This window comes from Sminthopsis crassicaudata, chromosome 4 (genome assembly GCF_048593235.1).
Source record: "Sminthopsis crassicaudata isolate SCR6 chromosome 4, ASM4859323v1, whole genome shotgun sequence".
In the NCBI taxonomy this organism is placed as follows: Eukaryota; Metazoa; Chordata; class Mammalia; order Dasyuromorphia; family Dasyuridae; genus Sminthopsis; species Sminthopsis crassicaudata.
In genome coordinates, this window is record NC_133620.1 from 282,690,140 (window position 1) to 282,702,303 (window position 12,164).

General features: G+C 33.5%; 1 protein-coding gene and 1 pseudogene across 1 annotated transcript in view; both read right to left on the reverse strand.

Annotated features, from left to right (window-relative positions):
* The window catches only part of DNAH8 (dynein axonemal heavy chain 8), a 408,086-nt gene that overhangs the window by 233,739 nt on the left and 162,183 nt on the right, over window positions 1-12,164 (reverse strand). The window lies entirely within an intron of this gene.
* Window positions 4,736-5,794, reverse strand: LOC141566909 (pre-mRNA-processing factor 39 pseudogene; annotated as a pseudogene).

Genomic DNA, 12,164 nt, shown 5'->3' on the forward strand with positions numbered 1-12,164 from the left:
GCCAGAATCCTACAATGTGTTGTTTATAAGAAACACATTTAAAGCAGAGTGATAGATACAGAGTAAAGGTAAAAAGCTGGAGCAGAATCTATTATTATGCTTCAGGGGAAGTTAAAAAAGAAAAAGCTGGGACAGCCATCCTGACCTCAGATCTAGCAAAAGCAAAAATTGATCTAATTAAAAGAGAAAAGGAAAGAAAAGGTGTCTTGTTAAAGGGTACCATAGATTAAAAAAAAACAATATCAATATTAAACATATATGCACCAAGTGGTGTAGCATCTAAATTCCTAAATGAGAAACTAAGAGAATTGCAAGAAGAAATAGACAACAAAACTATAATAGTGAGAGATTTCAATCTTGTTTTCTCAGAACTAGATAAATCAAACCACAAAATAAATAAGAAAGAAGTTAAAGAAGTAAATAGAATATTAGAAAAGCTAGGTATGATAGATCTTTGGAGGTAATTGAATGGAGACAGAAAGGAGTACACTTTCTTTTTGGCAGTTCATGGAACCTATAAAAAAAACCTGACCATATATTATGACAAACACTTCAAAATCAAATGCAGAAAGGCAGAAATAGTAAATGCATTTTTTCAAATCACAATGCAATAAAAATTACATTCAATAAAAGGCCATGGGAAAATAGATTAAAAAGTAATTAAAAACCAAATAATCTCTTCCTAAAGAATCATAGACACAATCAATAATTTCATCGAAGAGAATGACATTAATGAGACAATATACCAAAATTTGTGGGATACAGCCAAAGAGGTAATAATGGTAAATTTTATATCTCTAGACACTTACTTGCATAAAATAGAGAAAGAGAAGATCAATGAATTGGGCTTGCAACTAAAAAAGCTAGAAAAAGAACAAAGTAAACCCCCCCAATCAAATACCAAACTTGAAATTCTAAAAATGAAAGGGGAGATCAATAAAATTGAAAGTAAAAAAACTATTGAATCAAAAAATAAAACTATGAGTTGGTTTTATAACAAAATAGATAAACCTTTAGTTTATTTTATTAGACAAAGGAAAAAGGAAAATTAAATTGTTATCTCACAAATGAAAAGCGAGAAGTATCCACCAATGAAGAGGAAATTAGAGCAATAATTAGGAATTACTTTACCCACCTTTGTGTCAATAAATCTGACAACCTAAGTGAAATGTAGGAATACCTATAAAAATAAATTGCCCAGATTAACAGAAGAGGAAATAAATTACTTAAATAATCCCATTTTAGAAAAAGAAATAGAACAAGCAAGTAATCAATTCCCTAAGAAAAAATCCCTAGGACCAAATGCATTTACATGTGAATTCTACCAAACATTTAAAGAACAATCAACTCCAATACTATATAAACTATTTGAAAAAATAGGGAATGAAGGACTCCTACAAAATTCCTTTTATGACACAGACATGGTACTGATACCTAAACCAGGTAGGATGAAAACAGAAAGACCAATATCCCTAATGAATATTGATGCAAAAATCTTAAATAAAATATTAGCCAAGAGACTACCAAAAAAATCATCCCCAGGATAATACATCACAACCAAGTAGGATTTATACCAGGAATGTAGGGCTGGTTGAATATTAGGAAAACTATTAGCATAGTTGACTATATCAATAACCAAATTGACAAAAACCATATGATTATCTCAATAGATGCAGAAAAAGCATTTTATAAAATCCAATACCCATTCCTATACTACACTAGAAAGTATAGGAATAAATGGACTTTTCCTTAAAAGTCAGTAGTATCAGGTGGATTCTCATATTATATTGTTTTGCTCAGCTGAATCAAGTCTCCTTTTTCAATATACTTCTCTGCTTAGGCTAAATAAAATTCTTTTTGTTAACTGTTTGAATGTATCAAACTATCAGAGAACTAGACTGAATCAGAACAGACAAGAGGCCCCAGGGATATTGTTCAGGAGCAGTAGGTACAGGCCTCAATGATCCCAAACAGTATAGACAACCATGGGCAGAGAATAAATATAGAAGGCAGGCTAGCACCAGACAGTAGTCTTGAATGCAGACTAATGACTAGGAATTGAAACTAAGTGGGATAGCTAGGTGGTGCAATGAATGGACAGAGCACTACCCCTGATGTTAGAAGAACCTGAGTTCAAATCTTAACATTCCCTAGCTATGTGACCCTGGGCAAGTCACTCAACCCCAATTGCCTCAGGGGTAAAAAGTGATAGGTTTTTGCAGATAAGTGATAAGAACTTCTTTATATGTCTATAAATATATGCTATGCACTTTGTGTTGTTATGTATATAGTTTACATGCATATATGCATACTTACATATATAAAGGAGAAGTTAGAGACAAGGCTTGGAGGTAGAAAGACTTTCTACTGTAAAGAGATGATGTTAGAATAATTCAAGTGACAGCTAATAAAGGAGTGAAATATGGGTTTGGCAGTGGTAAGAGAAAAGAAGATCTGGATGTAAGAAATGCTGAGAAGATGAAAAACTAGAAAACTGATTAGCTAAGATGATAAAGGGAAAAAGAAGACACAAAGATGACATCAAGCTTAATACTGACGGAAAATAGGGAATTTTAAAAATAATAAATTTTTGAAGAAAGAAAAGTTTAGAAGATATCTGTATAGAGGTATCTATTAGATTGTTGGAAATAAAGGAATACATAGATAAACATGTAAATTTAAATTACTTCCATAAAATTAATGATTGAAGCTATAATAATGGATATTACTAAGGTAGAAGGGGTAGAAAGAGGAAAAAATAGTTTCTGGGAATATTTATACTATATGAACCAAAACAGACACATTAGCTTTTAAGGCAAAAAGAGAAAGAAGTTGAAAGAAGTAGGAAATCATGAAAATGAGGTGTCACAGAAACAAAAACAATAAAGGTGGTTAAGAGTATCAAATTCTACAGAGTAGTCAGAAAAATTGGTGGTTATAATCTTTCACACTTGAAGAACAACAAAATGACTTCACAACATTGGAGTCTGACTATGAATGATCATACCAATATGAGTTCAGATGGCGCTACCACAAGTTATAAACATTGGAATGGATATGTATCTAAATTTGTGCATTTCCCGTTTCTTCTGAGCTAATGCAATTCTACTTGGCTCATAGATCACAGTGCCTTCTTTGATGTGGGCAAGTCATATGACATATGCAGTCGTGTATCAATGTCTCCCATATCACACAATCCATTTCAAAGTTCAGAGAGAAGCATACTATTTCCACTTTTTTCTTCTTGTAGTTTTTCCCTTTCATTTTGATTCTTCTTTCACACCATAACTAATATGAAAATTTACTTAATATGATTGTCCATATATAATTTATGTAAGACTACTTGCTATCTTGGGAAGGGGGAAGAAAGGGAGGGAAAATATGGAACTCAAAATATTATAAAAGTGAATGATAAAAACTATTTTTGCATGCAATTTGAAAAATATTATTTAAATAATAAGAAAAAAGTGGACTTCACTGTCTGATACTTTATCTTGCCAAGTAATCTTCAGAATCTTCTTTAAAAAATTACAATAGATTCAAATTCCTGGAATAAATGCTGTTTCACAGGTATATAACAATGAGGTCAGCATAATGGCTTCAGCTTGGTAGGTTGTTTAATATCTCTTCTCTTCCACTTTCCTTTCCAATCTACCAAACACTGAGAGAGCTCTAGCAATATGTGTGTCAACCCTATGATCTTTGTGTACGCTTCTAGAAAGTATACTGCCAAGGTAAGCAAACTTATCCATAGCAAGGAAAATTTCTCAATTTACTATAACTGATATAGATGATTTAGTTCTGACTGGTGGAGAATCCTTGTTTTCATGATGTTGTCTGCCCAAAACTAGCATAAGGGACAGAGAATTGATCCATATTCTGTTGTATTTCAGCCTCAGAGGCTGCACTGAATGCACAATCATTTTGCAAATAAAAATATCACATACCAATTCTCTTTTCATTTTAGTCAATTTTTTTTTTTGTGAAGCAGCATGTTTTTAATGAATTTCACTTTTAAAGGGATGCAAATATTTTGACATTTGGGGCAGCTAGGTGGTATAGTGGATAAAGCACTAGCCCTGAATTCAGGAGGACCCGAGTTCAAATCTGGTCTCAGACACTTAACACTTCCTAGCTGTGTGACCCTGGGCAAGTCACTTAACCCCAGCCTGGGGGGGCAGGGGGAATATATATATATATATATATATATATTTGACATTTTATCACTTTATGAATATCCATTTAAGGATTAGTTCTTTATATATATGTAGTTCTATATATTTCTATTAAGTAGATGCAATGTCAAAACAAGGACAATTGGAACATGACCTGGACACCCCTTTTTAGGTTCAATATTTGAAATAATTTTTGATAGATAAGGTGAAAACATGTTAAATAATCAGCCCTTATATATATTCAGAATTACTTGCTCAACTGATGTAACTGTCAGTTTTTGTTTTTCTCCTTAAGGTTACTAGACTTGGTTTCAAATATGTTTAGAGAATTCTAGACCACTTAATGCAAAAAATTTTTTTTAAATTTTCTCAAAAAGTAATAAATAGTATGTTATTTGCTATTAAGTGAAATATTATCCCAATGTTACATGTGAACAGGGAAGACAAGTTTATCAAATGTTACCAAATTATGTTTTGTTCATACCCCTCATTTAAAAAAAAGTTTTGTTCCCCCCCCCCCAGACAATAGCAATTACAAAATATTAAAATGCTTTTTTTCATCAGGTCGGAGGGGGAGGATAATACCGTCCATAATTCCAGGGATTCTGGTAATTGTATTGATACCAGGCACTATAATTATCTGCAGCTTGGTTAGCTTGGATATCTCCATCAATTATCTGAGTAGATGCTAAAGCTGCATCTTCTGTGTGTACTTTTTTTCCATCTGGTTCTTCTGCACCATTTTCAGCTTTCCTTTTTTAAAGAATCTTGTTCTTTTAAAAGTATTTGATATTCATCATAAGCGTCCAGAAGCTTGTTCACATCAGAACCAAAATCTTCTAAAAATTCCACTTTTCGTTGAGAAAATTTAATTCTCATCTTAATAGGCAATGGAACCATGTATAGCTTTGTCAAAACACGTGAGGATATTGTCTTCATTTTGTTTGAGATCTCTATTATATTCCATTTCAAGTAAATTAAGGTACAATTTTGTGTTCTTTTTGTCTCTCTCAATGGCTTCCAAGAGTACCTTTCTGGATTTTGAAAGGTTCTTCTGTATCTTGAAAAGATGTCAGGCTAATTTTATAGCATAAAATGAGGATTCATTATTTGATTTGGCATTCTTTACAGCAACCTGAAGCAAGTGCTCAGCTTTTTCCATATTTCCATGCCGTTGCTCTAAACTTACTCTTCTCAAGTGAACCATTACCAGTCCTAAAACACATTCTTCAAACGTTCTTAGAATGCTTCTTGCTTCATTAATATTACCTTGCTGTTCTTCAAAAGCAGCCCATAGCATGTGAACCATGGGTTTCTTTGGAAGATGGATCGTGCAAGCCCCGCTGTAGACATGTCTCACTCCTTTGATACTATGGTTTTTCCATGTACTTGGCATACTTAACCCAAAAGTCCTCATAGAGGACACATGATATGACACATCTTTCAAAGAGAACCACAACATGTTCATGAGTTCCATTTTCAATTTCAAATTCTAAGTATTCCTTCCAATTTTTCAGTTGTGCTTTTTCCAATGGTTTCACGTGGAAATAAGGTCTTTTAATACTTTCTTCAAAAAATTCTTTTTTACAATTACTATTGCTTACTGTATTCCCTCTCATTTATTCTATTCTCTTTTTACCCTGTCCCTTTCAAGTGTTTTGCTACTAACCACTCCTTCCTCCAATATGCCCTCTTTTTTATCACCCTCTCTCCTTTTCCATACCTCATTTCCCTCCTATTTTCATGAACAATTAGATTTTTCTTTTTTTAATAAAAGCTACTTTCAAAATATATGCATGGATAATTTTTCAACATTGACCTTTGCAAAACCTTGTGTTCAAAATCTTCCCACCCGTCCCCCTAGATGGCAAATAATCCAATATATGTTAAACATGTGTAATTCTTCTATACATATTCCCACAATTATCATGCCGCACAAGAAAAATCAGATCAAAAAGGAAAAAAATGAGAAAGCAAAATGCAAGCAAACAACACAAAGAGTGAAAATGCTATGTTGTGATCCACACTCAGTTCCCACAGTCCTCTCTTTGGGTGTAGATGGCTCTCCATCACAAGATCATTGGAAGTGGCCTCAAAGATCTTATTATTGAAAAGAGTCACATACATCAGAATTGATCATATAATGTAAGATAGATTTCTATACCCATATTTGTAATGTAATGTAACGTGACCAAAATGTGATGGTCCTGTCATCTCTAAGTTATAATCCTTTTCTGGGAGATCTCTTTTCTGTAAAATCTTTTCCTCTGTGAGCAGGTTTCTTGGGAAGCTTCTGGAGCCTCCAGCCAGACTTTCCTTCTAGACTACTGTCTAAACTCAATCTCCCAGACAGTCTCCTTCCAGACTGCCATCCCAACTCTGCCCCAGACTAGCCTCTCAGTCAGCCTACCCCTTGTCCTACTGCCCTCCTCTTTTATCCTAGCAGAGAATGGGCTAGTGAGAACTCAACCGGGCTTGTGAGAAACACTTCAACCAATGAACTTGCTTCCTCTAAAGGTCCAAACTCCTTTAAACATGTAAACTCTCTCTCAGAATTCCAAGGTGTAAACTCCCTTTAAAGGCCCGAACCAAGGTGTGAATTCTGAGCTAGAGAATTGTTTAAACAACCTGAGTTCTCACCTTGTAATCCTAACACATATTGAGTGTCTGTATTTCTTAATTGAGCCAATTCTGATGAAAATAAGGTTCACTTACTCATCCTCTATTCCCCTTTTTCCCTCCACTTTATTATAAAAGCTTTTTCTTGCCTTTTTTAATGGCAGATATTGATAACCATTCCACTTCTCCCTTTCCCTTTCTCCCAGTACATTCTTCTCTTATCCCTTAATTTCATCTTTTTTAGATATTATCCCTTTATATTCAACTCATACATGTGCTCTGTGTGTGTGTGTGTGTGTGTGTGTATTCCTTCAAACTGCCATAATAATGAGAAGGTTCTAAAGAATTACAAGTATTATGCTCACATATAGGAATGTAAACAGATAAACCTTTCCTGATTATGTCCTTATGCTTCTCCTGAAAATCAAATTTTTCATTCAGCTCTAGTCCTCTATTTCACTGAATATCCACCTTTTTCCCTTGAAGGTTTACATTGTTTTGCTGGGTAGGTTGTTAGGATTTTACTAGGTGCTACGTTGGTTGTCTGATACTAACAATTCTCTAGTTCAGAGTTTACACCTTTAAAAGGAGTTTACCTTTAGACTTCTGAAATGAGTTTATACCTTTAAAGGACTTTTAACTCATTGACCCCTTAAGAAGTTCCCACAAGCCCATGGAGTACCCACAAGCCCATTCTCAGGGAGGATAAAAGGAGCCAAGACTCAGTGGGGAGGGTCAGTCTGGAAGAAGTCAGTCTGGATTGGGTCAAGGAGAAGACTTCTTGTGGATTCGCAAGTCCAGCACATTCACAAGTCTAAAGGAAAAGCCTCCTCATGGACTTCTAGGAGATTCACAACTAGGATTGACTTCTGGGAGACCCACAATCCCAAAAACCCACAGGCAGAGTCTGATTCATTCCCACATATATCTTTGTGCTGGCTGGAGGCTTTGGATTCAGAGGGAGCTGGAGAGAAGATCTGGAAAGAGACAGTAAAGGACTTTAACTCCTGGCTGCATTTTGGGGATTACTGGTACTGGAACTAAAACTAAGGCTGCCTCCCTAGAAGCTCCCCAAGAGATCTCCTCCCAGAGAATGATTGCAATCTAGAGACAACAGAACATTACAGTAGGTGATTCTTGGTCGTAATTCTAGTTCCTTTGCTCTCTGGAATATCATTATTTCAAGCCCTCTGGTCCTTTAATATAGAAGTTGTTAAATCTTGTGTTATCCTGATTGCGGTTCCACTAGAAATATTTCTTTCTTGATACTTTCAATATTTTCTCCTTGACTTAAGGAATTCCAAAATTTGGCTATAATATAACTGGGAGTTTTCATTTGGGGATCTTTTTTAGGAGGTAATCAGCAGCTTCTTTCAATTTCTATTTTGCCTAGAATATCAGGGCAGTTTTCCTTGATAATTTCTTGAAAGATAATGCCCAGTTTCTTTTTTGATCATGCTAGACTAGCAATTTTAAAATAATCTCTCCCAAATCTATTTTTCAGATCAGTTCTTTTTCCAATGAGATATTTCAAAAAAAATTTTATTTTTAATTTGTTCTTCAGTTTTGTTTTACTGTATCTTGATTTATCATAAAGTCATTAACTTCCATTTGATCAATTATAACTTTTAAGGAATTATTTTCCTCAGTGAGTATTTGTATCACCTCTTCTAATTGGTCAATTTTGCTTTTTTTTAAGATATTCTCCTTAGCTTTTTGCATTTCTTTTTGCATCACTCTCTTTTTCTAATTTTACTTCTTTCCTTTTTAGGTCTTCCATAGGCTGAGACCAATTCTTATTTTTCTTTGAAGTTTTAGATGTAGGAGTGTTGACACTGTTATCTTCTGATTATGTGTTTTGATCTGTCATTACTATTGTTGTCTACTCATTTTCCTAGCCTATTACCTGTCTTTTAACTTGTTAAAGTAGGGCTCTATTTCCAGGGCGAAAAGTGCACTGTCCCCAAGCTTCAGGGCAGCTGTTTATGCAGCTGTTTTCAGAAATCCTTCTAGGAACCTGACCACAAGCTCTCTTCTTGGAGCTGCAGCTGGAGCTGGAGCCAGGACTGTGTTGGTACAGCCCTTCACTATAATTGACACTGGACTCCCATCCTGTTGCCAGAAACCTTTTCTGCTGATCTTCTAAGTTGCCCTTAGCTAGAAAATGATATACTCTTATCTTTTTGGGTGTTCTGATGCTCTAAAATTTGTTTAGAGTCATTATTTAAAGGAATGTGAAGCAGTTTGGGGGAGAACTTGGGCAAGTTCCTGCTCATCTGGATCTACCTCCTCCATCCATTATTCCCCGAGTAATCATGGCATCATGAAATTAATGTACAATATTGATCAACTTCTTTAGGGAACCAAATTTTGTCATAATCTTCCAAAAGCAAGTTTTTGGGCAACAAACATTAGACTGACTACTCCTTAATTCTGACATTTGAGTATATGACCATCTTCCAGGTGAAGCATAAGCCTGTTAAGTAGGACTCTGGCAAGAATTTTGCTGGCAGTGACTAAGAGAGAAATCTCCCTGTAATCATCACAAGACAACTTGTTTCCTTTTCCTTTACAGAGATATAAAAAGGAAGCATCTTGAATTTCTCTTGCCATATAATTCAAAGCTTTTGCCTAAGTAGTAGCCTCCCACCAGGCTGGTAAATTTCTGCTAGAATAAAATCAGTACTAGGCAGTTTACCACAGCAGAGGGCCTAATGGCATTCAAAACTTCTTCAGTTGGAAGCTTGGCTAGAGAGGAATAGATGTCAATCTGAGTCATAGTCAGCAGATTCTACATAGGCTGATCATGGTATATTGAGAACATTATGGAAGTGTTCAGCTTCTCTCTCCAGAATTATGTCTTCATTAATAATCAGTGTGGCTCCAACAGCACTGAGTAGTTGAGATTCACCATGGATCTCTGGCCCAATGGCCAGGCATCACACTAGGTGCTGATGATGAACAAAAATGAAACAATCTTTGCTCTCACAGAGTTTATGATCTACTAGATGGCAAAAACATCTACACAAATAAATATATACAAAGTATTTGGGATGGGGCATAAATTTTGCTAGATATTGTACAAAGTGAGTTACAAATTTAGTTCTTTTCATCTAAGTACTTATAATAAAACTGAATATACTCATGTTGACAGAGAACTAAATATTATTGCACAAATATATATGTATATATATTTTACATTTATTATATACCAATAGAAAGATAAATGCATTCTATGAGATGGCAAATTCTGAGCTTGGGGCAGGACAGCTATTGTTATTATTCTTTAAAAAAAAATAGAAAGGGAAACAGAACACTAGAAAACTTAAGACTTTTTAAATGCCACTGATTTTAAAGTTTTTTAAATGATCCTCAGGTGTTTTCTATGTAGCTAATTCCATTTTATTTAATTTATTTAGATGAGAAAAAGAGAAAAATAGCTCAAGCTCAAGCTTTCCCAATCATTTTTTAAAGGAATATACTTTAGTAAAGAAAAAAGAAAGTAACAAGAGTTGAGCTTCATTTTTATCTTATGGGAACTTGGTAAATAGTAATATTATTAATATCTCCAACTTACTCTGTCTATACCTTGCATAATACATAGCTGTTTGAATACTGTCTTTCCACATTAGAATGTTAGATCCATTAAGAATATGACAGCTTTTGTCATTCTAGTGCTTAGTATACAGCACCTGACACATAATAGGCACTTAATAAATGCTTATTGCCTGGCTAATAAAAATAGCTGAAATTCATAAAGTGCATTTCAATCTGCAAAGTATTTTATATTTATTATCTAATTTACCTATTAAATAGATTCTATTATTATATTCATTTTACAGATAAGAAAACTGAAGCTGAGAGGGTAAGAGCCTTGCCCACAGTTATATAGTTACTAAAAATAATTGAGATGGTATTCAAACTTAGATGTTCCTGACTCCAAGTCTAGCATGCTATCTGCTACTGTAATAATTTTCTATATTTTCCTGACTAAACTCCTTCTGTACTTCATCATTACCTGATTCCAAATGAAATCTAATTTGTTATAAAGAATAGTTTAACATTTATTGACCAATCTATAAGCATTGATAAATTTAAGTAATTAGCAATAGTTAGAAGAAAACTAGATGATTCTAAAAATGAACTCTTGTTCAATTAAATTGTGGCATATTAACTGATGAAATACTACATAAGTAATGAAAATGACAAGTTTGTCAATATATTAAAATATGTATAGGAAATAAGAGCATATTGATTAGAACTCTTTAAAGATATATAAACATTAATTAAGATGTAAATTTAATTTAATGTTTAAATTAATTAATTTAATGTTTAATATGTTAAACATTTGTTTAAAATGACATTCATAATTACATAAAAAGGAACTAAGGAAAATGAACTTCCAAAAAGTTTTTAAAAACATTTTAAATTATTAGTATCACATGGGATTTTGTAACATTTGAAAACTATGGTTTTAATAATTAATGTTTCAATTTATGTTTTCCCATAATAGTAAAAGTACTTGTAATTTTAGTACTTACCTTTCTAAACTACTTTGGGTTAGACATTATTCACTTAGAAATAAGTTACCAAAGAGAAGTGTTTTTGTTTCCTCCCTGAGAATTATGCTTATCAATTAGTAAAGTGGTTTTAATAGTAAATGTGTACTGTCCATAAATGTGAGTGCTATTATCAAGAATTTGTTTAATTTTGAGCTTAAATGGAGGAATTCTTTATAAGGTCATTCAACATGTGTATATCCCAGGAAAAGTCTATTTATTCCAGAAGGAAGTAAGCCTGGAATTTAGTAGCATGTTATGACAGTAACACTATCATAAATCTCCCAGGTTCTTGAGCACATCCTTTCCAACCCTATCTATAGGGGTATATTTACAAGTGAAGAAAACAAGTATATTATAAACATTTCTGTTATCACAGTTCAATCAATTAATGAACAGACATTTATGAAACATGTACTCTGTCATGAATATGATCATGGGGATACACACAGAAAAAATGAAATAATCTCAACTTTCAATGACTTTATATTCTTAAAGATATATTGGAAGTACACATTTTAAGCTGGCAGAAAGATTCTCTACAATTTCCAAAAGGAAACAGTCATTAAGAGAGTGCAGGAGACAAAAACAAAATAGACAAATATAAACTCGTCTCTTTTGTACCCGAGATGATATTCTGTAAAGGTTCACTTTAATGCAAAAAGAATTAAACTTTTTTTCTTTATTTAGAAATATTATATGATTTGGATGACCATATTTATGAGTTACTAGAACTAGAAGAATCTTATATATCAAATAATAATTAGAACAAAAACCACAGTGCACACTTATAAAGCTCTAGAAGGAGATG